This window comes from Bufo bufo, chromosome 2 (assembly GCF_905171765.1).
Source record: "Bufo bufo chromosome 2, aBufBuf1.1, whole genome shotgun sequence".
NCBI lineage: Eukaryota > Metazoa > Chordata > Amphibia > Anura > Bufonidae > Bufo > Bufo bufo.
In genome coordinates this window covers 267870483-267898373 of record NC_053390.1, presented here as the reverse complement: position 1 = coordinate 267898373, position 27891 = coordinate 267870483, and positions in this window count along the sequence as shown.

Genomic DNA, 27891 nt, shown 5'->3' with positions numbered 1-27891 from the left:
CCCTGCCTACTTGCCTTGCGAGTCCTAATGACAGGGGACAACTGGACTGCAATCCCTAACTTGGAATAAGTGCAGGGATGACAGACAGACAAACAACAGGACGTGAACGGACCGAGTCAATACCAGGAATGCTACAAAGTACAAAGGATTAAGCAAAGAATGGTCAGGAGAAGCCGGGGTCAAATACCAGGAGAGCAGAGAAGTACAAGAGGAGTCCTAAGAGAGTAGTCAGGTGGGAGCCGAGGTCACAATACCAGGACGGATGCGCAGTACAGGAGGATCAGGCAAAAGGATGGTCAAGGAACAGGATCAGGTAAGTATTCAGCAGTCCAACAAATAGCCAGGAACCTAGAAATTAACAGGCAACCTGTAGCCAGCAGGCTGCCTGTATTTTTAGTGGTGAGTGAGGGTCATGTGACGTGGCCAGCGTCACATGACCGACAGACCAACCAGTCGAGCACCGAGTGATCAGCTCGGCGCTCAAGGCAGACAGGAGCAGGGAGCCACCCAGCTAGTAAAGCCGCCCTGGGAATGAGGTCAAACACAGATCCTCATTCCCAAAGCTAAGCAACAGGTCTGCGGGCAATGGGGGACCCCGTGACAGTACCCCCCCTTTTACGAGGGGCCACCGGACCCAAGACTTCAGGCGATGGCTTTTCAGGGTGTTCTAAATGAAATTTACGAACAAGTCTAGGAGCATGAACCTCCCTGGCAGGTACCCAAGATCTCTCTTCAGGTCCATACCCCTTCCAGTGAATCAGGTACTGCAAGGAATTACGCACCTTCCGGACATCCACTATTTTAGACACCACATACTCGACAGCATCATTAACAAGAACCGGCGAAGGCGAGGCTTTTGATGGTACTACCGGTTCAAAATATTTTTTAAGCAGAGATTTATGGAACACATTATGAATGTGGAATGACTCGGGCAGCTCCAACCTAAAAGATACCGGGTTAATCACTTCCGTGATCTTATATGGTCCAATAAAACGAGGAGCAAATTTTTTAGAAGTTACCTTGAGAGATAGATTCTTGGAGGACAACCATACTTTATCCCCAACCTGAAAGTTTACCCCCCTTGAACGTCTCCTATCAGCCTTGAGTTTTTTAAGAACATTGAGCCTTTTCTAGGTTCGATTGAACCCGGGCCCAAACTGTGCACAGTTCGGAGGAGAGTTTATCCGCTTCAGGGTTAGAGGAGGAGACGGACGACCCAGAATGAAAACGGGGATGAAAACCATGGTTACAAAAGAAAGGGGAAACCCCAGCGGAAGAATTGACACGGTTATTTAAAGCAAATTCAGCCAATGGAAGAAATTTCACCCATAATTGCTGGTCATCAGCAACATACGACCTCAAGAATTGTTCGACAGACTGATTAAGGCGTTCAGTCTGCCCATTACTCTCAGGGTGGTAGGCAGAGGAAAAAGACAATGAAGTTTTACATTTTTGAAAGAAGGCTCTCCAGAATTTGGACACAAACTGCACACCCCTGTCAGAAACAATATTTTCCGGGATACCATGCAATCGAACAATTTCTTTCACAAAAATAGACGCCAGGGTTTTGGCATTCGGGAGTTTAGACAGGGGAATGAAATGGACCATCTTGCTAAACCTATCCACCACTACCCACACTACAGTCTTACCCTCCGCCGGCGGTAGGTCAGTTATAAAGTCCATCGAGATATGGGACCAGGGTCTACTGGGAATGGGTAGGGGTCGTAGGTTACCAGCAGGGCGAGTCCTAGGTGTCTTGGACCTGGCACAAACCTCACAGGCTGACACATAGGACTTGACATCCCTAGTTAGAGTGGGCCACCAATAAGATCTAGAAACCAGATCCTTAGTGCCCTCAACACCCGGATGTCCACAAAAGGCAGAATCGTGACACTCACCCAACAGCTGGAGACGAAATTGTACGGGAACAAACAACTTATCTGTTGGGGTGGATACCGGTGCCAGATGTTGTTCCGACCTAATGCGAGCCGAGATATCCTGGGTAAGAGATGCTAAGAAGATTTTTGCTGGTAGGATGGATTCAGGTGGTACCTCAGTAGGTTGAAAAGCCTGGAAGCTCCGAGATAATGCGTCCGCCTTCACATTTTTACTTCCCGGCCTGAACGTGATGGAAAAATCAAAACGAGTAAAAAACAGAGCCCATCTGGCTTGACGGGGATTCAACCTCTTAGCAGACTCGAGAAACATAAGGTTTTTATGGTCAGTGACAACAGTTACACAATGCCTTGCCCCCTCCAGAAAATGCCTCCACTCCTCAAATGCCCATTTAATGGCCAGCAGCTCCCTATTCCCTATGTCGTAGTTTCTCTCCGTGGGAGAGAATTTCCTGGAGAAGAAGGCACATGGTCTCAGATTAGTGAGGCTAGCAGGACCTTGTGAAAGGACTGCTCCTGCGCCGTCCTCGGACGCATCCACCTCCACAATAAAAGGTTTCTCCTGATCAGGCTGGATCAGAATGGGAGCGCTACTGAATGCCTTTTTTAATTTTTCAAATGAAGAAATGGCCTCAGCAGACCAATTCTCCAAATCCGCCCCTTTCTTAGTAAGGTCGGTCAACGGTTTAGCAATTACGGAAAAATTCATAATAAATTTACGATAGTAATTGGCGAAACCTAAGAACCGTTGTAAGGCCTTTAAGGATGAAGGTCTTACCCATTCCTTAATTGCTAGTACCTTACCAGGATCCATCTTGAAGGCGTGAGGAGTCAGAACATGCCCTAGAAACAGAATCTCCTGCACACCAAAGACACATTTCTCTTGTTTAGCGGATAGCTGATGTTCCCTCAACACCTCTAATACTTGTCTAACATGAGACACATGGGATTCGAAGTCAGGAGAGAATATCAAAATGTCGTCAAGATAGACAATAACAAATTTACCTAAGAACTCCCTAAGAATGTCATTCATGAAGTTTTGGAACACAGCTGGGGCATTGCTGAGTCCAAAAGGCATCACCTGATATTCAAAGTGTCCTACCGGAGTATTGAACGCCGTCTTCCATTCGTCTCCCTCCTTGATTCGGATTAGATTGTATGCCCCTTTCAGGTCAATTTTGGAAAACCAGGTTGCCCCCAGGACCAGGTTAAATAAATCCGGAATCAATGGGAGGGAGTATCTATTCAGGACAGTGATTTTATTTAATCTCCGGTAATCGATACATGGCCTAAGACCACCATCTTTTTTCTTAACGAATAAAAACCCCGCCACCATAGGAGAGACAGAAGGTCTAATATGCCCTTTACCAAGGCTCTCCTTAATATAATCTTCCATGGCCTTGCGTTCGGGCATAGAAAGATTATAAATTCGTCCTTTAGGAAACTTGGCCCCCTCTACTAGCTCTATGGTACAATCATAAGGTCTATGGAGGGGTAGAACCTCCGGGGTTGGTGATGAGAATACATCAGAATATTCTCTAACAACAGAGGGTAAAGTATCAGACTTTACTGAGACCCCAGCCTGTACCACGGACAGGCACAAGTCACACTTAGGCCCCCATCTCACCAACTCCCCATTGGACCAATCTATAGTGGGGTTATGTAGTCGGAGCCAAGGCAACCCTAGTACCACCTCAGCAGGTAGGTTCTCCAGGACTAGAAGCGAACATCTCTCTGAGTGGCACACACCCACGGTTAGAGAAATCTCCGAGGTACATAAGCTCACCGTACCACCAATAAGAGGAGTAGCATCAATAGCCATGACATGGATAGGAGTTGGTAAGGCAAACATAGGAATACCCAATCTTACAGCATACTCAGAGTCAATAAAGCTAGCCGCTGAGCCAGAATCAATAAAGGCCTTACCCGGCCATTTATCTACTCCCAGAGAAATCGTAATGGGTACCGAAAGCTTACATTTAGAAAATTCAGGGTGTACCTGGTCTTTAGGTTGCCTTGCCTTAGGAGACTTGACAGAGAGGACCTTCTTGGGACACTGGTTGATCCAATGGTCAGAATCTCCACAGTAAAAGCATTCTCCACGTTTGCGGCAAAGATTCCCTCGGGTCATGCCAACCTGCATGGGTTCCTCGGTGGAGACCTCAGCATTGTCTCTGAGATAGGCCTCTGGCTGGACCACCATCTGGGAAGAGAACTGTTGTTCCTGTCGTCTCTCTCTAACCCGTCGGTCAAGTCGGACAACAAGGGTCATCATCTCCTCTAAGGTCTCTGGAAGTTTATAACTGACCAGAAGATCCTTTAATTTATCAGACAGACCTGACCTGAACTGACTCTTCAGGGCTGGTTCGTTCCATCCTGAGGGGACACACCACCTTCTGAATTGGGTGCAATAATCCTTCGCTGGTAAGTTGCCCTGAACCAGTGCCTTTAGAGCCGTCTCGGCTACTAGAGCCCTGTCTGGTTCATCATAGAGGGTACCTAGGGCCTGAAAGAACCCCTCCACAGAATATAAACAACTGGCGCCAGCAGGTAAAGAGAACGCCCCGTCCTGGGGATCACCCTGTAATCGGGAAATGATAATGCCCACGCGTTGACTCTCGGGCCCAGAGGACACGGGGCGCAAACGGAAGTAAAGTTTGCAACTCTCCTTAAAAGAGAGAAACTTCTTCCGGTCTCCAGAAAAGGTTTCTGGGAGCTTAATCTGGGGCTCAAAATGCGGACTGGAGGCCTGAGGAGTGGAAGAGCCTTGCCCTAACTCAAAAGAGCTGAGTTTTTCCCCTAACTCCTGCACCATCTGCGTCAGATTAGAGACATAGTCAGTCAGGGTCACCAGAGGATTCAGTGGTTATTGGGCCTGTTAATCTGTAACGGTCGCGTACACACACACACAGGGGAGAAGGGAAGTGACCACTGCGCTCCACCCTTACCCCTGGCCCTGCCTACTTGCCTCGCGAGTCCTAATGACAGGGGACAACTGGACGGCAATCCCTAACTTGGAATAAGTGCAGGGATGACAGACAGACAAACAACAGGACGTGAACGGACCGAGTCAATACCAGGAAAGCTACAAAGTACAAAGGATTAAGCAAAGAATGGTCAGGAGAAGCCGGGGTCAAATACCAGGAGAGCAGAGAAGTACAAGAGGAGTCCTAAGAGAGTAGTCAGGTGGGAGCCGAGGTCACAATACCAGGACGGATGCGCAGTACAGGAGGATCAGGCAAAAGGATGGTCAAGGAACAGGATCAGGTAAGTATTCAGCAGTCCAACAAATAGCCAGGAACCTAGAAATTAACAGGCAACCTGTAGCCAGCAGGCTGCCTGTATTTATAGTGGGGAGTGAGGGTCATGTGACGTGGCCAGTGTCACATGACCGACAGACCAACCAGTCGAGCACCGAGTGATCAGCTCGGCGCTCAAGGCAGACTTAGGAGCAGGGAGCCACCCAGCTAGTAAAGCCGCCCTGGGAATGAGGTCAAACACAGATCCTCATTCCCAAAGCTAAGCAACAGGTCTGCGGACGATGGGGGACCGAGTGCACCTTCGGAACCCCGTGACACACTTGATCTTTTCTGTCCGGTGAATGCCTAATGTTTGGGCCCTGTACGTCACTGGCCTGCAGTAAAATTGATATCCAATGACAGTCTAATATACCTCCAGCCACATAATCACTTGATGTTTTCTGTACGGTGAATGCATAATTTTTGGGGCCTATAATCTAACTGGCCAACAGTACAATTGTTATACGGTGACCGCCTAATGTACCTCCAGCCACATAATCACTTGTTTTTTTTCTGTACAGTAAATGCCTAATGTTTTTGAGACCTATACCCCACTGGCCTGCAGTAAAATTGTTATCCAATGACCGTCTAATATACCTCCAGCCATATAATCACTTAATCTTTTCTGTATGGTGTATGCATAATGTTTGGGGCTGTACTCCACTGGCCTGCAGTAAAATTGATATCCAATGACCGTCTAATATACCTCCAGCCACATAATCACTTGATGTTTTCTGTATGGTGAATGCATAATTTTTGGGGCCTATACTCCACTGGCCTGCAGTAAAATTGATATCCATCGACCGTCTAATATACCTCCAGCCACATAATCACTTGATCTTTTCTGTACAGTAAATGCCTAATTGTTGGAGCCTCTGAGGAATTCAACACCTGTGACGACCACGTGTTATCGAATTTCACCCATTAAAATTTGGGATTTATTCAAGAGGGGGGATTTCGTTAGCCATGTTTTTAATCCAATTTTATATTTGTAGTTCTTTTAAACATATGTATTTTAAATGTATTTGTATTGGTCTACAGTAAAATTGTTATCCAATAACCGTCTAATATGCCACCAGCCCCATAATCACTTGATCTTTTCTGTCCGGTGAATGCCTAATGTTTGGGGCCTGTACTTCATTGGCCTGCAGTAAAATTGTTATCCAATGACCATCTAATATACCTCCAGCCACATAATCACTTGATGTTTTCTATACGGTGAGTGCATAATTTTTGGGGCCTGTAATCTAACTGACCAACAGTAAAATTGTTATATGTTACCGCCTAATAATTGTTTTACGGTGACAACTGTGAGACGGATCCGGCATTTCTATGCATTTGTCATACGGATCAGGATCCTGATCCGTCTGACAAATGCCATCAGTTTGCATATGTTTTGACGGATCCGGCAGGCAGTTCTGGCGATAGAACTGCCTGCTGGAATTCTCTGCCGCAAGTGTGAAACAATAGTTCTGCATGCAGGACTTTTTTTGTCATCTTAAAAACTGATTTTAGTCAGAAGAAGCTCAAACAGATGACATCTGATGCAACAGGATCCGTTTATTTTTTATTTTTTCTTGCTCTCTCTTCTTCTGACGGATCAGAAGAACGGAAAGCAAAACGGTGATGTGAACACAGCCTAAGACTTTCACAAAGTATTTGTGAAAATCCTTTGTGAGATGTGCCAATATAAAAAGTCTATTTATTAATAATCCATAAATAGGTACTTTACTGATCATTAACTAATTATATTAAATATTACAGGAACCTAATGGGTGTAAATCAGTATACAATTGAGCCCTAAAAGCTAGGATTAAATGCCTTTGCTCTTGTGTGGCTTTCTATCAAATACAAAAATAAGAACTTTTTTAACTGCTCATTGTTTAATATTTTGCAGCAAATGATGCAGGTGTTTTACTGGCAAAAAGGGGTTCGCTGTCATTTTAGAAGTGTGACTTTGTATGTCATTGTATGTAAACAAAATGAAAGTTCTGAACACTAATATTTATATCTTGTGAACACATATCTCTAAATAAGAAACAGTATATATATTTAACTATTAGTATTCTTATTATTTAATTCAAATATTGTTTATTACAGAATAGACAAAAGGGGTAATTAATTACACTAACTGACAAAAATAAATAAATAATAATAATAATAATAATAATAATCGGATCCAGATAGCTATGTCAGATTGCTGCAAAACTCGTCATGCACTTATGTCTCAGGCAGATATATATATGATTAGTAGTGTTGAGCGCGAATATTCGAAAAGCAAATTTTTATCGCGAATATTGGCACTTTGAGAATTTGAGGATATTTCGAATATAGTGCTATATATTCGTAATGATTAATATTATTATTATTTATTTTTTTAACACAGTATCATCCCTCCCTTCTTCTAACTTGTGTGCCAATGAGAAGGCTTTGTCACAGCTTAGCAACATCCCTAGCAACCAATTGAAAAGTTGCCTGCTCCTTACTATACAAGTTGCATGTATTGTGGAAAAATATGTGCATCATTAATTGATGAAAATTCGCTAGCGCAAATATATTGGAGCACTCTATCTGCATATAAACCTATTTTAATGTTCTGCTGTGTCAACCATTTTCTCCAGTCTCAGGAAACTTATATCAGCTTCAAAAATGTAGCATAAGGGAACCACGCCGGTATTTTGCGCGCATTAAGAGAATAATACATTGCCGATCAAGAATATAATCTCAAATTAAAAATCAAATAAGATGTCGCACTCGAAAAAAATGGACCCCAAATCGGTGCACCTGTGTATTGAGACCACTCACTCAATGCAATAGGTAAATATTAAACAATGTAACAGGGCACTCAAGAAATCGTGACCATGTGGTACAATTTGATATCTTTATTACTATTATGAATAATGTTACTCAAACAAATCAATTGTAATAATCGATAGATGAATCAATAAAATATTTGACAATATTGGATATATGAATGGATAAAATATTTGACAATATTGGATAAAAATAGTCGATTTACACAAGGGCTCAGAATAATATAGTGCAAATATCGGCAGTCATAAAATGCAATCTCAAATTCAAATATAATTATTCAGTCCAAATTGGTATATACATCTGGGTATTGGTGCAGTCCAATCGAATATTGTTATGTCCCACTTCCAATTGCAGCAGCGTCCCACTGAAAATGAAGAGGATAGCGGCGTCCCGCTATGAAATTACTTCCAAGTGAAATTTACCTTATATCAACCGAATGTTCTCCAGACTTTAGACTTTGGATGCTCTCCTCTCCTCAGAAGTGTTTATGACACAATGTATCAAGAGGTTTTCTTAGACGACTCTGTATTTCTGTTAGATTTAACTGCCAAGTCCACCAGATCTTAATCTGTTGGTGGAAAGTCTGCAATGGCGTTTGTAGCAGAGATGTTGGGTCTTGCTTTAAGATGGTGTAAAAATGCTTCCTCCACTGCTCTACAAAAAGGCTCTCTGAGGCTATGACACATTTGAAGACATTTTGCTCAGTTGACAGACTTTGAGAGGGAACGCATCATTGGACTGAAAGAAGCAACATGGTCTTATTTACAAATTGCCCGCAATCTAAGCTGTTCTGACCTAGCTGTTAGGGGATATTCTGGGAAGAGGTTACATAAGGTGGCACACACGGCTTACAGGCTTCAGACAGCCCTGTCATAACAACAGTCGAGAGAATCCATTGTCCAGCCATTGACAGTCAACCATTGTCACCTTCATTTGCAGTGGTGTCGTGAGCAAGAAATATGAACTGCTATGGACTGGAGCTTTAGCAATAAATCCAGGTTCTGTTCGGGATTCGACCATGAAGGCCTTGTGGTGAGCACATCTTGCCTTTGCTGTGGAGTTACACAGTGCCTCAAATGCTGGTGTAATGATCTGGGGAGCAATCACATATGACAGTCGGTCACCCTTAGTAGGGATACAAGGACACTAACAGCTCAGCCACATGTGCAGGACATCCTGCAGCCACAAATGTTGCCTCTCATGGCAGGGCATCCAAATGGCATTTTTCAGCAGGATAATGCTTGTTCACATATAGCTAGTTTCCCAGGATCTTTCTTCCAGATTGCAATATTTATTTGGCCTGCCCAATCGCCAGATGTATGGCCAATCGAGCATTTATAGACTAACTGGGACACTAGCTTTGGCAGCCTAAAAGTCTACAGGCTCAGACGCAACATTAGTGGGCAAATGTGCCACAGGATACTATATGGAAGCACTATGCCCCCATGCCCAACCATATGTCATCTTAAATCCAAGATAGAAGCTTGCACAGTAGAGATAAGAGAATTGAATCTGACGAAGTGGAATTTGTTCTCAATTTCAGGAAAAATTTGATTATCACCGAATGCGAATTTCCTCGCGCTTTATGGTAACGAATCAAATTTTTTCCTAAAATGGTAGCTGCACATGTAAGGACATGGAGAAAGGAACTCTGGTAAGGCGGGTTCACCCATAATGACATGCATGCAGCCAATCAGCAGCAAGCCAGCCCTGTGATGTCACAGCCCTATAAAAAGCTCGGTCATCTTAGATTCTACATTTAACAGTGTACTTAGTGCAGGGAGAAACGTGTCTGCAAGCGCTAGGGACAGTGATAGAAAAAACGTCATTGTACTAAAAAAAAAACGATTTACAAGTGCAGGGAAAGATTATTCAAGGTGTAGGGAAAGGATAGGGAGGAATCATTCCACAGCATTTCTAATAAACAGGGTTCAGTCAGGGAGGTGACTAGTGATGGACAAGCATTGCCCAGGATGATTCACGAACACGATCAAATGTTCGCAAACCGAAAGTTTGTGGCGGGCCCCATTCACTTTAATGACAGGCGTACCGGAAAAACCTTCAGGTCATATTTGCAGCCACCAAATACTTACAAGAAATGCACAAATCGTCCCACAACATGGACAGTGACATACCACAGGGGTCAGCAAAACCACACACAAATGCTGCACAATACAAATGCGGAGTCATGTGCCAGCGTCCTTGGAGCACAAGATGTGACCGTGCATGGTGGATGTCTCGCTGCAGATACATTGGCAGTCTGCTTTTTGCCTCCTGTGCACTGCGAGTTCTGCCTGCTTCTCCTCCTTCTCCTCCCTATCTGCTGCTTCATCGCTCCCTCTGAACTCCCCTCCTCTTCCTCTCTTGTGGACACGTCATCATCTTCACCTTCATCACCACTGACATTAGAGATCTCGGAGTAGACAGCAACAGCGGGCACCACCCTCCTTGGGCTGATCTGGGAACTGTCGTCAGACCACTGGGTGGCGGCCGTTGCTACCTCCTCTTTCTCATCCGATGCCAAGAATGGCTGCACATTGGTAAGTTCTGGGAATTGATGAAAAATAATTCTTCTGACTCGAGTGGAGGTGCCATGGTGGTGGCAGTGGTGTTGGTGGTGTCTTTGGGGGTGCATACAGCAGAGAGTGAGGAGGGTGCAGATACAGAGGATGAGGAGGGTGCAGAAGCGGAAGGCTGAGTGAGCCACTCAACCAACTCTGGTACGTCCTTTGACGTAATCGCTCGCACCTTCTCCAACTTCACACTTAGGCTCCGGCCTGGTGCACCTCCCCGACCTCTAACACCCCTGCGGAATGGCCTGCCTCTTCCCCTGCCTGTCATTTTTAAAATGACCCTGTGACAAAGTCCCTATAGAAGAGCAGTATTTGTAGAAGCAGGTATTTAAAACCCTTTAATCTGTTTTTTTGGGGGGGCAACTGGTATATCACACCAGTTGCAATTAGTTGTTCCAATGGCGTTTGTCCTTCTGTAAATCTACGGTATCTCATCAGAACCACACGCAAATTCTGCACAATACAAATGCCCTATATAGAAATTATAATATAGGTACAGTATATCGCACGCCTGCCTCAATCTGATTTTTTGGGGGGCAGCATTTATTTTACACCAGTTGCAATTAGTAGTTCCAATGTCGTTTGTCCTTCTGTATAGCTACGATATCTCAGCAGAACCGCACACAAATGCTGCACAATACAAATGCACTATATGGTATGGGGATTTGCTCTGGTAGACAGGATAGCGGACGCAGCATAGAGGCATCCACAAAGTCTTTAACTTAAACAGTTTAGTGTTTTATTCACACATAAGGAAAAACTAAAAGTTACATTTTGCAGTCTAGGGGTTTTTTCACACCATGAAAAGTCCACAGAACAAAAACGTTCACCTGGTTTGCAGTTTCTCCACCTGTGGTCCACAGCAAGCCTGTTTCTCAGCATGCGGCTCCCAGCCTTTTTGCACGGCACAAGTTTTCAGATCCCAAAACACACAGGGACTCACAGCGCTCCACTGTCAGAGAGGAGTAATCCACACCCAGCTGAGACTGCTGGCTACCCACCCAGCACTTTGGCTACTCCCAGTAAGAGCAGGCCCGAATCAGCTTACAGACATACTAACATAGCAACGTGTCAACCAGCACTAGCTGCCGCTGACACTTGAAAATACCGTCTCTTACTTCACCGAGGCCAGGAATCTCGGTGACAGATATCTTCAATCAAAGACGGACCCTTGCGCCTTCCTACATACCTCCCCCTTTTTTCAACCCTGAGGATGTGAACACTTGCCAGACAGTGTACCCGGGACAAGGCATCCGTGTTTCCCTGTAAGCGGCCTGCCCTGAATTTCTGTAACGACAAGAACCATCTGGTGACCCGATCATTGCTCTCTTTTGCTTAGCTCATCCACTTGAGAGGGGAGTGGTCTGTCACCAGACGGAACTTTCTCCCCAACAGATAATAGCGGAGAGACTCGAGTGCCCACTTGATGGCCAGGCACTCTCTCTCCACTATACTGTATCTAGTCTCGGCTGGGGTAAGTTTGCGGCTCAGGAAAACAATGGGATGTTCCTCCCCATTGATTTCCTGAGAGAGTACAGCTCTGAGGCCTACTTCAGAGGCATCGGTCTGTACCACAAACTCCCTCTTGAAGTCGGGCGTCACCAAAACCGATGACCTACATAGGACCAACTTCAATGCGGAAAAAGCCTCATTCGCCTGGTCATTACGGCGGACCATCATGGACTTCCGTCCCTACAGAAGCCCTGTCAACGGAGCCTCTAAAGTGGCAAAATGGGGAACGAACCTCATATGATACCCCACCCTTTGGTGAGGTCCAAAACAGAAAAATACCGAGCTTAGCCTAACCTCTCAATAAGCTCATCCACCCGAGGCATGAGATATGCATCAAACTTAGAGATTTTGTTTAGTTTGCGAAAATCGTTACAGAACTGTAATGTCCCGTCCGGTTTGGGTATTAAAACTATCGGACTGGCCCATTCACTTTTGGACTCCTCAATGACGTCTAGCTGCAGCATTTGCTGCACTTCCTCCGCAATGGCTTGTCGCCGAACCTTGGTTACCCGGTATGGTTTTAAACGGACTTATGCCTGAGGCTCAGTGATAATGTTATGGCGGATTATGGAAGTGCGTCCAGGGACGTCCGAGAACACATCCGTGTACTGACTAATGAACTCCCTGGCTTCCTGAGCCTGTTTAGAGGAGAGGCTGTCAGCAATTTTCACTGTGGCAGCCGCTTCCCTTGCTTCAGACAGAGGGTCCGAAACCGTTTTCCCTAGAAACCCTGGTTGCGGGCTGGTCTCAGTACAGGTTTCCCTATCTTTCCATGTTTGAGCAGATTCACATGGTATACCTGCTCCGGCTTTCGCCTCCCTGGCTGGTGTACCTTGTAATCTACCTCTCCAATTTTTTCTAGTATCTTATAGGGCCCCTGCTACCTAGCTAGGAACTTACTGTCTACAGTTGGTACCAAAACCAATACCCAATCACCCTAGACCCTACTCTGGGCTCAGTGCGCTGCCTCCATATGCTCCCTAACCAGAGGTAGCAGTGTTTCCATCTGGGTGACGTACTCAACAACACTTTTGTGCGGTGTGGGTTGTTGTTCCCACGCCTCTTTGGCCACGTCCAACAGACCGCGAGGGTGTCTGCCGTATAGCAGTATGAAGGGTGAGAACCCAGTAGAGGCCTGGGGCACCTCTCGCACTGCAAACATGAGATAGGGCAGTAAAAGGTCCAAGTCCCTCCTATTCTTAGAAACCACTCTTTTTAGCATATTTTTTAATGTTTGATTAAATCTCTCTACCAGGCCATCTGTAGCTTTTTTATGTGGAGCAACTTACAGTGTTCCCTCATGACCTTGGACATAAATGGGGTCCCTTGGTTAGTCAGACCCACTCGAGAAAAAAATCTCCATTAACTCCTTAGCTATGACTTTGGCTGATATTATGACGCAGTGGCACCGCCTCCGGGTACCGAGTGGTGTAGTCGAGGACGACAAAGAAGTGTTGGTGCCCTCTATGGGACTTTGGTACCGGCCTACGACATCCATAGCGATTCGCTCGAACGGGACCTAGATAATCGGGAGGGGTACCAGGGGACTACGGAAATGTGGCTGGGGGCTCGTAATATGGCAGGTTAGGCAAGACTTAGAATATTCTTCTACCTCTCTGAACACAACAAACCATTGTAGTATCTGGTCCTGTGTTTTCTGCATTCCCAGATGACCCTCGAGAACATGCTGGTGGACTAACTCTAACACGAGTTTGTGATAAGCCAGGGGCACTACCCACTGTTCAACGGATCCACCTTGAAGCTGGTTTACCCGATACAACATATCTTGATGAACCACAAAACAGAGAAACACCGACTCTGCCCTGGTTGTTGTGGCGCCCCATCTATTATTAATACATTTTCCCAGGATCGGGATAGGGTTGGGTCCCAGTGTTGTGCAGAACCAAAATTATACAGGGGGGAGACATTGAGGTCTGCCAGCTCAGTACCCGGTGGCAAGTCCTCCATGTCTCTCAACATCACACTTAGCGGGGTTGTCTCCCCCTCTTCCACCAAATTGGTGGTCACCCCTAGAGCTGGCCCTTCGGACTCAGGATCCCAGGGTTCTGGTCTCCCCCCTGAGCCGGGCCACTCTGCTAGGGTTACAGCTCTCTCACGGGTATCGGTAACTTTCGAATCCGGCCATAGTGCCGGGGAAGTCTCTCCCAATTATTAGTTTATACTGTAATTTTGTGGCGACGGCCACCTCATGAGTCCACCTGCTGGCCACCGTTGACAGAGAGACCATGGTGGTGGTATAGTCCTTTAAGTCTCCATGAATGCACACTATGCCGACATTTTGGCCAGTATACTCGGCGGGCTGCACCAGGGCAGCTCTTACCAGGGACACCAGGCTCCCTGAATTCAGCGGTGCCACCGCCAGAGTGTCACCCACTTCCACCTGGCACAGGTGGCTGTTGTCTATAGTCTCAAAAGTACCTGTGGCACACAGCTTCCTGGCATACTGTGAGTGGCGCTAGCCATAGTGGATATCCATGGGTTCACCCCGATGGAGACAGTCGTCATTTATGTGTCCAGGCTGCCGACAGAGCCAGCAGGGTGGGTCTGCAGTGGATACGTCCCCGGTGTGTTTTGCTGGCACCAGCCGCCGGGTCTGGGGTGGAGATTTCCGGGGTTAGACAAGCCCCATCCCAAAAGAACCCCCCTGTAGTTTTCTGGTGGCTTCGTAGCGCTCCACGAGGTCAACCATCTCTAAGGCATTACCAGGAGACACCTGGCTGATCCAATGCTGGAGAGGGTACGGCGAAGCCCTCCAGAACACATCCGCCAACAGATGCACCAGCATAGCAGTGGGAGTCAATACTTCAGGCTGCAGACATTTCTGCAACCGGTGTAGCAGGTCATAATATTGTAGTCTGGCGGGTTCAGCCGGGTTAAATTCCCACTGATGCACCCGCTGGGCCCGGACCAATACATTCACCCCAGTCTTGCCAGGACCTTACCTTTTACAGTCGGGTAGTCGGCCGCTTGATCATCGGGTAGATCGAAAAGCACTTGCTGGGGTCCAGACGCCAGGAACGGAGTGACGACTTCAGCCCACTGGTCTCGGGGTAACCTCTCACTCACAGCCACCTTTTCGAACACCGCCAGATAAGTCTAGACATCATCCGAGGGGGTCATCTTAGGGATCGCCGCACCGACAGCTTTCCGGGCATGTGGATGTTCTGGGACGCTCCTGCCGCTTGCAACGCCATCACATGTTGTAATAGCAGCTGGTTAGTTTCCTGCTGCTGCTTGTTAGCCTCCCGCTGTTGCAAGTTAGCCTCCACAAGGGCTTTCACGAACGCCTTTATTTTGTCAGGGGACACGGGTCGTAACATTGCCTGCTTAATATAGGACATGCACTCATGCCCGGGAATAACAAAAACTTTTTAGCCTTCAGGCCTGCACGCAACCTCCACCAATTGTGGGGATTTGCTCTGGTAGACAGGCTAGCGAACGCAGTATAGAGGCAAACAATAAGTCTTAAACTTAAACAGTTCATTGTTTTATTCACACATAAGGAAAAACAAGTGACATTTTGCGGTCTAGGTGTTTGTTCACACCATGAAAAGTCCACAGAACAAAAACCTTCACCTGGTTTGCAGTTTACCACCTGTGGTCCACAGAAGACATTAGGGGCCTGTTTCTCAGCATGCGGCTCCCAGCCCTTTTGCACGGCACAAGGTTTCAGATCCCAAAACACACAGGGACTGAAAGTGCTCCACTTTCAGAGAGGAGTAATACACACCCAGCTGAGACTGCTGGCTGGATTTGATATAGGCCATTAAAGACCTGGCCTGAAGAATGGGGAGAAGCCATCCACCCAGCACTTTGGCTACTCCCAGAGTCCCAGTTAGAGCCAGCCCGGAACAGCTTACAGCCATACTAACATAGCAATGTGTCAACTAGCACTAGCTGCGGCTGACACTTGAAAATACCGGCTCTTACTTCACCGACGCCAGAAACCTCGGTGACACATACCTTCCGTCAACGACGGACCCTTGCGCCTTCCTACAATAGAAATTATATTATAGGTAGGGTTGAGCGAACCCGAACTGTAAAGTTCGGGTTCGTACCGAACTTTAGGATTTTTGGACCCCGGGACCCGAACCAGAACTTTTCAGCAAAAGTTTGGGTTCGGTGTTTGGCGAGTTAATGGCGCTATTTAAAAGTCTCCAGAGCAGCCAATCAACAAGTGTTTAACTTCTGTGCCCTTAGAAGCCATCACAGCCAGGCCTACTAATGGCATGGCTGTGATTGGCCAGTGCAGCATGTGACCCAGCCTCTATATAAGCTTGTCACTCTGCTCTGATTAGTGTAGCGATAGGATGCTGCTGCTGTGAGGGAAAGAACAGGAAAGAATCTTTTATCAGAAGTGCTTGTTTAACTCAGCGATCTACAGCGATTTTGTTTTGTGGGTGCAGTACACAAAATCTTTGGCAATACCCTACATCTGCGCCCTTTGCTGCATCTGTCAATGTGAAATACAAGTTTGAAATAATGCAATAATATTCTGTTATTAAAAAAAAAAACAATTTTGGGCAAAATACTAAATTGGCGGCCTTTGCTGCATCTGTCAGTGTCAAATACAAGCTTGAAATACTGCCATAATATTTTGTTATTAAAAAAACACCCATTTTGGGCAAAATACTAAATTAGCAGCCTTTGCTGCATTTGTTAGTGTGAAATTCAAGCGTTAGATACTGCTGTTATATTCTGTTATTAAAAAAACACCCATTTTGGGCAAAATACTAAATTAGCGGCCTTTGCTGCATTTGTCAATGTGAAATACAAGAGTTAGATACTGCTGTTATATTCTGTTATTAAAAAAACACCCATTTTGGGCAAAATACTAAATTTGCGGCCTTTGCTGCATCTGTCAGTGTGAAATACAAGCTTGAAATATTGCCATAATATTCTGGGTTTAAAAAAACACAAATTTTTGGCAATACCCTACATCTGGGGCCATTGCTGCATTTTTCAGTGTGAAATACAAGCTTGAAATACTGCAATAATATTCTGTTATTAAAAAAACACCTATTTTGGGCAAAATATTAAATTTGTGGCCTTTGATGCATCTGTTAGTGTGAAATACAAGCTTGAAATACTGCAATAATATTCTGTTATAAAAAAAACACCCATTTTGGGCAAAATACTAAATTTGCGGCCTTTGCTGCATCTGTCAGTGTGAAATACAAGCTTGAAATACTGCAATAATATTCTGGGTTTAAAAAAACACCAATTTTTGGCAATACCCTACATCTGGGGCCTTTTAACTGCATCTGTCAGTGTGAAATACAAGCTTGAAATACTGCAATAATATTCTGTTATTAAAAAAAAATCATTTTGGGCAAAATACAAAATTTTCAGTCTTTGCTGCATCTGTCAGTGTGAAATACAAGCTTAAAATACTGCAATAATATTCTGTTATTTAAAAACACACCCATTTTGGGCAAAATACTAAATTTGCGGCATTTGCTGCATTTATTAGTGTGAAATACAAGCGTTAGAACCTGCTGTTATATTCTGTTATTAAAAAAACACCCATTTTGGGCAAAATACTAAATTAGCGGCCTTTGCTGCATTTGTCAGTGTGAAATACTAGCGTTAGATACTGCTGTTATATTCTGTTATTAAAAAAAAAAACATTTTCGACAAAATAAGTTTGCAGCGTTTGCTGGATCTGTTAGTGTGAAATACAAGCTTGAAATACTGCCATAATATTCTGGGTTTAAAAAAACACCAATTTTTGGCAATACCCTACATCTGCGGCCTTTGCTGCACCTGTCAGTGTGAAATGTAAGCTTGAAATACTGCAATAATATTCTGGGTTTAAAAAAAACACCCACTTTGGGCAAAATACAAAATTTGCGGCCTTTGCTGCATCTGTCAGTGTGAAATACAAGCTTGAAATACTGCAATAATATTCTGGGTTTAAAAAAACACCAATTTTTGGCAATACCCTACATCTGGGGCCTTTTAACTGCATCTGTCAGTGTGAAATACAAGCTTGAAATACTGCAATAATATTCTGTTATTTAAAAACACACCCATTTTGGGCAAAATACTAAATTTGCGGCATTTGCTGCATTTATTAGTGTGAAATACAAGCGTTAGAACCTGCTGTTATATTCTGTTATTAAAAAAACACCCATTTTGGGCAAAATACTAAATTAGCGGCCTTTGCTGCATTTGTCAGTGTGAAATACTAGCGTTAGATACTGCTGTTATATTCTGTTATTAAAAAAAAAACATTTTCGACAAAATAAGTTTGCAGCCTTTGCTGGATCTGTTAGTGTGAAATACAAGCTTAAAATACTGCCATAATATTCTGGGTTTAAAAAAACACCAATTTTTGGCAATACCCTACATCTGCGGCCTTTGCTGCACCTGTCAGTGTGAAATGTAAGCTTGAAATACTGCAATAATATTCTGGGTTTAAAAAAAACACCCACTTTGGGCAAAATACAAAATTTGCGGCCTTTGCTGCATCTGTCAGTGTGAAATACAAGCTTGAAATACTGCAATAATATTCTGGGTTAAAAAAAAACACCCATCTGGGACCATTTACTGCATCTATCAGTGTGAAATACAAGCTTGAAATACTGCAATAATATTCTGTTATTAAAAAAAAACATTTTGGGCAAAATACAAAATTTGCGGCCTTTGCTGCATCTGTCAGTGTGAAATAAAAGCTTGAAATACTGCAATAATATTCTGTTATTTAAAAAAAAACACCCATTTTCGACAAAATACTAAATTTGCGGCCTTTGCTGCATCTGTCAGTGTGAAATACAAGCTTGAAATATTGCCATAATATTCTGGGTTTAAAAAACCACAAATTTTTGGCAATACCCTACATCTGGGGCCATTGCTGCATTTTTCAGTGTGAAATACAAGCTTGAAATACTGCAATAATATTCTGTTATTAAAAAAACACCCATTTTGGGCAAAATATTACATTTGTGGCCTTTGATGCATCTGTTAGTGTGAAATACAAGCTTGAAATACTACAATAATATTCTGTTATAAAAAAAAAACACCCATTTTGGGCAAAATACTAAATTTGCGGCCTTTGCTGCATCTGTCAGTGTGAAATACAAGCTTGAAATACTGCAATAATATTCTGGGTTTAAAAAAACACCAATTTTTGGCAATACCCTACATCTGGGGCCTTTTAACAGCATCTGTCAGTGTGAAATACAAGCTTGAAATACTGCAATAATATTCTGTTATTAAAAAAAAATCATTTTGGGCAAAATACTAAATTTGCAGTCTTTGCTGCATCTGTCAGTGTGAAATACAAGCTTAAAATACTGCAATAATATTCTGTTATTTAAAAACACACCCATTTTGGGCAAAATACAAAATTTCTGGCATTTGCTGCATTTATTAGTGTGAAATACAAGCGTTAGAAACTGCTGTTATATTCTGTTATTAAAAAAACACCCATTTTGGGCAAAATACTAAATTAGCGGCCTTTGCTGCATTTGTCAGTGTGAAATACTAGCGTTAGATACTGCTGTTATATTCTGTTATTAAAAAAAAAACCTTTTCGACAAAATAAGTTTGCAGCCTTTGCTGGATCTGTTAGTGTGAAATACAAGCTTGAAATACTGCCATAATATTCTGGGTTTAAAAAAACACCAATTTTTGGCAATACCCTACATCTGCGGCCTTTGCTGCACCTGTCAGTGTAAAATGTAAGCTTAAAATACTGCAATAATATTCTGGGTTTAAAAAAAACACCCATCTGGGACCATTTACTGCATCTATCAGTGTGAAATACAAGCTTGAAATACTGCAATAATATTCTGTTATTAAAAAAAAACATTTTGGGCAAAATACAAAATTTGCGGCCTTTGCTGCATCTGTCAGTGTGAAATAAAAGCTTGAAATACTGCAATAATATTCTGGTATTTAAAAAAAAACACCCATTTTGGGCAAAAACTAAATTAGCAGCCTTTGCTGCATTTGTCAATGTGAAATACAAGCGTTAGATACTGCTGTTATATTCTGTTATAAAAAAAACACCCATTTTCGACAAAATACTAAATTTGCGGCCTTTGCTGCATCTGTCAGTGTGAAATACAAGCTTGAAATACTTCCATAACATTCTGGGTTTAAAAAAACACCAATTTTTGGCAATACCCTACATCTGCGGCCTTTGCTGCATCTGTCAGTGTGAAATACAAGCTGAAAATACTGCAATAATATTCTGTTATTAAAAAACACCCATTTTGGGCAAAAAACAAAATTTGCAACCTTTGCTGCATCTGTCAATGTGAAATACAAGCTTGAAATACTGCCATAATATTCTGGGTTTATAAAATACAAACATTTTTGGCAATACCCTACATCTGGGGCCTTTGCTGCATTTGTCAGTGCGAAATAAAATATTGAAATACTGCCATAATATTCTGTGTTTAAAAAACACCCATTTTTGCCAATACCCTACGTCTGGGGCCTTTGCTGCATTTGTCAGTGTGAAATACAAGCATTGGATACTGCTGTTATATTCTGTTATAAAAAAAAATACCCATTTTGGGCAAGATCCTAAATTTGCGGAGAATGAGGAGAGCGTCGATTAAGAGTTGTGGCCCCGATCGTGGTGCTGCTGGTTGAGCTCCTGTTGCAGGGAGAGGACGTGGTCGATCTGTGCCAGCTACACGCACAAGTGAAACACCTTCCTCAGGTGAAAGTAGGGGACAGAACCTTCAGCATTATTTGGTCGGGCCTAATGCAGCTCTATGAATGGTGAGGCCAGAACAAGTACAGGCAATAGTAGATTGGGTTGCTGACAGTGCCTCCAGTTCCTTCACATTGTCTCCCACATAATCTCCTGCTGAAAGATCAGAGTTGGCACCTGCAGCCTATGTCCATCAGTCTTTCACCTCACCCCCTTGCAAATCAGCCAAGCAGTCTGAGCCCCAAGTCATGCAGCAGTCTCTTCTGCTTTTTGATGACTCTGCTAGCAGGATTTCCCAGGGCCATCCACATAGCTCTGCCCCAGAAGTGGAAGAGATTGAGTGCACCGATACCCAACCACTTATGTTTCAAGATGAGTACATGGGAGGACCACCGCAGTACGTTTTGGATGATGACGAAACACAGGTGCCAACTTCTGTGGCTTTCTGCAGTGTGCAGACCGACAAGGAGGGCAGAGGTGAAGACTGGGTGGAAATGATGTGGAGGACGATGAGGTCCTCGACCCCACATGGATTCAAGGTCATGCGAGTGACCTATGTAGCTCGGAGGAAGAGGCGGTGGTCGCACAGAGCCACCAGCACAGCAGAAGAGGGAGAAGGGTGCAAAAGCAGAATGGTCATCCTCTAGACAGTACACCTGCTACTGCCCACCTGCACCAAGGGTCCGAGCACACCAAAGCCAGCTCCAAGGAGTTCCCTGGCGTGGCAGTTCTTCAGACAATGTGCTGACAACAAGACACGAGTGGTTTGCACGCTGTGCAATCAGAGCCTTAAGCGAGGTATAAACGTTCTCAACCTGAGCACAACCTGCATGACCAGGCTTCTAAGTGCAAAGCACGAGCTGCAGTGAAGTAGACACCTCAAAAACCAAGAAAGGTCTCTGGCTCCTCCTGCTTCCTCTTCTGCTGGAGTCTCGGCCTCTTCATCCACCTCTGGAGTGACAGTGGCAGCTGCCAACTCGCAAACAGAGGATCTGCCAGCAAGCTCACCACCTGGGTCACCAAGCATCTCCACAATGTCCCATGGAAGCATTCAACTCACTATCTTCCAAACACTGGAGTGGAAGAGGAAGTACCCCCCTACCCACCCGCAATCCCTGGCCCTGAATGCCAGCATTTCAAAATTACTAGCCTTTTGAAATGCTGTCATTCCGTCTGGTGGAGACGGACAGTTTTAAAAGCCTTATGACGGTGGTTGTCCCACAGTACGTCGTGCCCAGCCGCCACTACTTTACCAGGTGTGCCATCCCCTCCCTGCACAACCAAGTAGGGGACAAAATCAGGTGTGCACTGCGCAACGCCATCTGAGGAAAGGTCCACCTAACTACGGATACGTGGACCAGTAAGCACGGTCAGGGACATTATATCTCCCTAACAGCACACTGGGTAAATGCAGTGGCGGCTGGGCCTGAGGTGGATAGCAGTTTGGCGCATGTCATTTTACCACTGAGGATTGCAGGGCGCTTCAGTTTGCATCCTGTTGCTTCCTCCTCCTACTCCGCTTCCTCATCCTCTACCACCTCCTCATCCGGTCAGCGTAACACCTTCACCACCAACTTCAGCACAGACAGGGGTAAACGACAGCAGGCAGTTTTAAAACTTATCTGTTTGGAGGACAAACCCCACACCGTACAGGAGCTGTGGACGGGCATGGAACAACAGACCGATCAGTGGTTGGTGCCAGTGAGCCTTAAGCCCGGCCTGGTGGTGTGCGATAATGGGTGAAATCTCGTAGCATCTCTGGGACTAGCCGGTTTGACACACATCCCTTGCCTGGCGCATGTGCTGAATTTGGTGGTGCAGAGATTTCACAATATGTCAGAGCTGCTGCAGAAAGTGTGGGCCGTCTGTGCGCGCTTTCGGCATTCTCACCCTGCTGCTGCTCGCCTGTCAGCGCTGCAGCGTAACTTCGACCTTCCTGCTCACTGCTTCATATGCAACGTGCCCTCAAGGTGGAACTCCACCTTGCACATGCTGGCCAGACTGTGCGAGCAGCAGCAGGAGATAGTTGAGTTTCAGCTTTAGCACGCACGGGTGAGTCGCTCTGCGGAACAGTACTACTTCACCACCAATGAGTGGGCCTCCATGCGAGACCTGTGTGCCTTGTTGGGCTGTTTTGAGTACTCCACCAGCATGGCCCGTGCCAATTACGCAGTTCTAAGCGTTACTATCCCACTTCTATGCCTCCCTGAAAAAATGCTTCAGGCGATGATGGAAGAAAATGTGGCACAGGAGGAGGAAGAAGAGGGACCATTTCATAGGGTTTCAGGCCAGTCATTCACAAGTGGCTCCGAGGGTGGGGTCCTGCACCTACAAACGCCAGGTACACAATTGTCCAGCCAGGGCACAGTTCTGGAGGATGACGAGGTGGAGGATGAGATGGAGAAGGAGGAACCGTGTTCACAGCAGGGTGGCACCCAAACCAGCTCATCGCCATCACTGGTGCGTGGCTGGGGGGATACAGAGGACACAGACGATACACCTCCCACAGATGACAGATTTTCGTTGCCTCTGGGCAGCCTGGCAGTGGCACACATGAGAGATTACATGCTGCAGTGTCTCCGCAACACCACCGAGTTGCCCACATTCTAACTTGTGCTGATTACTGGGTGGCCACGCTGCTGGATTCCTGTTACAAGGACAACGTAGCATCCTTAATTCTGTCACTTGAGCGTGATCGTAAGATACGCAAATACAAGCACACATTGGTAGACACTGTGCTGTTGGCATTCCCACCTGACATCGGGGGCACAGTGGAAGCTCAAGGCGAAGGCAGAGGAGGAGGAAGAGGTCGCCAACGTACCTGGGGCATCACCAGCATCTCAGAAGGCAGGGTTAGCATGGCCAAAATGTGGAAAAGCTTTGTCAGCACGCCACAACAACCAGCACCATCAGCTGATATGGACGTCTTAGCAGGAGGCAGCATTTCAGCAACATAGTGGAGCAGTATGTGTGCACATGCCTACACGTACTGAATGACGGGTCTGCCACCTTCAACTTCTGGTTCTCCAAATTGGGCACATGGCCTGAGCTTGTCCTTTACACCTTGGAGGTGTTGGCCTGCCCTGCAGCCAGTGTATTGTCTTAACGTGTGTTTAGCACGGCAGGGAGCATTATCACCGACAAGTGCAGCCGCCTGTTCACAGCCAATATGGACAAGCTCACATTCATTAAAATGAATCCCACAGGACTTGCCGTGAATAAACCCCTGCTCTGCATAGTTGACAGGGCCCAAATTTTTTTTAAATCGTCTGTTCCATTGGTGGGAGACATTAACCCATTTTTGGCGATGAAAAACCCCTGCTCTGCATAGGTGACAGGGAATTAAATTTAAAAAAATTGTCTTTAATTGACGCGTGCCCCCTCCTTTCATTTGATGCTTCAACTTTAACAACTTGTCCCACATTTCCGCTTGATCACATTGGAGCCATTGACCTCCCTTGGATGTGGTATCTCTTTCTCACGCTCCCTCTCCGGCGTGGAACCCTGATTAGCCGTTAACCGTGATCAACATGGTAGGCACAGAAAAGAACCTCAAAAGTTGATAGAGAAGATATCCAAATGGATGGTGGACGTCACAGGGACGTGCGAACAGGCAGAAGTTATCTAGAGTCAACAAAGCGGCAGCAGGGCCTCTCCTGTCTAACGTTTCCAAATCCAAAATACCCGAGTGAGATTTCCTATAATTTTTTATTAATCATTCCAATAACAGGGCATCTTAAGAGTCCTGTATTGTTATTTATCGTCACTACCTCCCCGAGTCGGGAGTGGGTAATTGCCGTGCGCCCCCTCCTTTACTTGGAAGCTTCAGCTTCAATAATTTGTCCCACATTTCCGCTCGATCACATTTAATTTCATATTGACCTCCCTTGGATGTGGTATCCCTTTCTCACGCTCCCTCTTCAGCGTGGATCCCTGATTCGCCGCTAACCGTGATCAACATGGTAGGCGCATAAAAAAACATCTAAAGTTGCTAGAGAAGATATCCAATTGGATCGTGGACATCACGGGGAGGTGCGACATGGTGGAGCAGTATGTGTGCACACGCCTACACGTACTGTCTGATGGGTCTGCCCCATTTAACTTCCGGGTCTCCAAATTGGGCACATGGCCTGAGCTTGCCCTTTACGCCTTGGAGGTGCTGGCCTGGCCTGCAGCCAGTGTATTGTCTGAAAGTTTGTTTAGCACGGCTGGAGGGGGTTATCACAGGTTTTATTTCCCAATGTTTTGGGGTGTGCCCTAATTTAAACAAAAAAATAATAAAAATAAATAAATAAAACAAAAAAGCAGTATAGGCTACCTCCTTCTCCTTCACCGCCGCTTCCACCTACACTGCCACATACACCGCCTCCTCAACCTCCTACTCCATATGGACCTCATCCTCCAAGATGAAGATTATAATTATTTATTTTTACGTATTTTATGTTATTTTAAGTCATTTCCATATCCACATTTGTTTACAGAGCACTTGCCATGTTCTTAACCACATTTTGCTGCCATTTGCAGCCCTCTAGCCCCTTCCATGACTTTTTTTAGAGCCATTTTAGTGCTCCAAAGTTCGGGTCCCCATTGACTTCAATGGGGTTCGGGTTCGGGATCAAGTTCGGGTCAAGTTCGGGTCCCGAATTAGAACTTTTTTGGGAAGTTCGGCTGAACCCGTCGAACCCGAACAACCAGGTGTCCGCTCAACTCTAATTATAGGTATATTACACCCCTGCCTCAATCAGATTTTTTTGGGGGCAATTGGTACGTATATCACACCAACACACCTATTAGAAAGGCCGGGCAATTACATACATGTGTAATACTGTCGGGAGGACAAAATGCATAGTAACTAAACCAAACAGACATTGAACACCTCCACACATAGATATTTTACAAAATTAGTAATTTATTGAAGATGATATCATAAAAAATATCTGCAACAGCAGACTGTGGTGCACAGGGCAAATATCTAAGCAAAATTTTTATTAAAGAATGATATCATACATATAGAGCACAAGCTGGCATTTGGTAATACACTTTTATTCTCTTTTGCTTGTGGATCCTTGTACCTAGTTTCTTTGAAACAGGTTTACTTAAACTCGGTTTTCTTGCCTCTTGCTGGCAGTCTTGTTTATTACTATTATTACCATTATTATTTTCACTCTATTTTCAGCCAGAATCTTTGCTGTGGCCGACCCCTCGGCCCTCCCCTGGGTCCATCAGTCCTTTACAGTCTGTTCTTGTCTGCTGCTTACTCCAGTATTTATGCTGCTCTATATGTATGATATCATACTTTAATACAAATTTTGCTTAGATATTTGCCCTGTGCACCACAGTCTGCTGTTGCAGATATTTTTTATGATATCATCTTCAATAAATTACAAATTTTGGAAAATATCTATGTGTGGAGGTGTCCAATGTCTGTTTGGTTTAGTGGTATATCACACCAGTTGCAATTAGTTGTTCAAATGACGTTTGTCCCTCTGTAAAGCAGCGGTATCTCAGCAGAACAGCACACAAATGCTGCACAATACAAAGGCACTACATAGAAATTATATTCTAGGTATATTGCACCCCTGCCTCAATCAGATTTTTGGGGTGCAGCTGGTATATCACACCAGTTGCAATTGTTTGTTCCAATGTCATTTGTCCCTCTGTATAGCAACGGTATCTCAGCAAAACCACACACAAATGCTGCACAATACAAATGCACTATATAAAAATTATTTTATAGGTGTATGGCACCCCTGCTCAATCAAATTTTTTGGGGGGCAACTGTTATATCACACCAGTTGCAATTAGTTGTTCAAATGTCGTTTGTCCCTCTGTATAGCTGCGGTATATCAGCAGAACCGCACACAAATGCTGCACAATACAAATGCACTATATAGAAATAATATTCTAGTTATATCACTCCCCTGCCTCAATCAGATTTTTTAGGGGGCCACTAGTATATCACACCAGTTGCAATTAGTTGTTCCAATGGCATTTTTCCCTCTGTATAGCTGCGGTATCTCAGCAGAACCGCACACAAATGCTGCACTACACAAATGCACTATATAGAAATTATATTCTAGGTATATCGCACCCCTGCCTCAATCAGATTTTTGGGGGGGCAACTGTTATATCACACCAGTTGCAATTAGTTGTTCCATTGTCGTTTGTCTCTCTGTATAGCTGTGGTATCTCAGCAGAACCGCACACAAATGCGTTTTAATTTAATGGGTTAATTTAACTTTTCATGTGATCCCCTAGGTAGAGAGTGCCCCACCCATCTCTCTCTTTTTTCTTCATATTCTGCAACACAGGCCTAGGGTGAGGCCTATAGAGGTGAGCACCTCGTATCTATAGCCGATTGGTGGGTGTAGCCGCTGTTTCCCCTTTTTTTGCATATATTCTAAGTAAATTACACACCTCAGTATGTCCTATCAATAGCACACCTATACCAGTCCTTAAAAGGACTTTTGTAGCCCTATTAGTTAGCGTTTGGTGTCTCTATACTCTCTAACAGTCTGTCCCTGCTCCACACAGCAAACTCTCCCTACACTGGCAAAAAAACTGAATGTAAAATGGCAGCCAAATCGGGTTTATTTAAAGGGTAGGGGGTGTGTCCATGTGCTCAAACGTTTCAATTGGCTGTTCTGCCCCACCTGATGGATGTGTCATGGGTCAAAGTTCTGCACAATGCAAAGAATATGGCGCCGGCGACATTCACCGCAAAACGACAGCTGGGCGAACCGCAAGGTCATCTCTAGAGGTGACAGCCTAGGTAATAGGAACATTCCTATTACACCTTGCAGAACTAACTGGGGATCCAAATTGCCATTATACAGCTCTGTAATTCCAGCAAACCGTTCTTATTAAGATGCAAGTGCTGTTTGATACAGGCATTAACAGGGTTAATTACAAGGCAATATTTTTACGTCTTATTTGCCCTTATGCAGTGCAGTTATCTGTAGTAAAGGCTTTTGTGGGGTGTTTTAGCGGAAAAAAATATATATATATTTGCCGCTCAGCGGTGCAGTTATTTCTGGTAAAGCCTTTTGTGACGTGTATTAGCGTAAAAAGAAAAATATATATTTGCCGCTAAGCGGTGCAGTTAT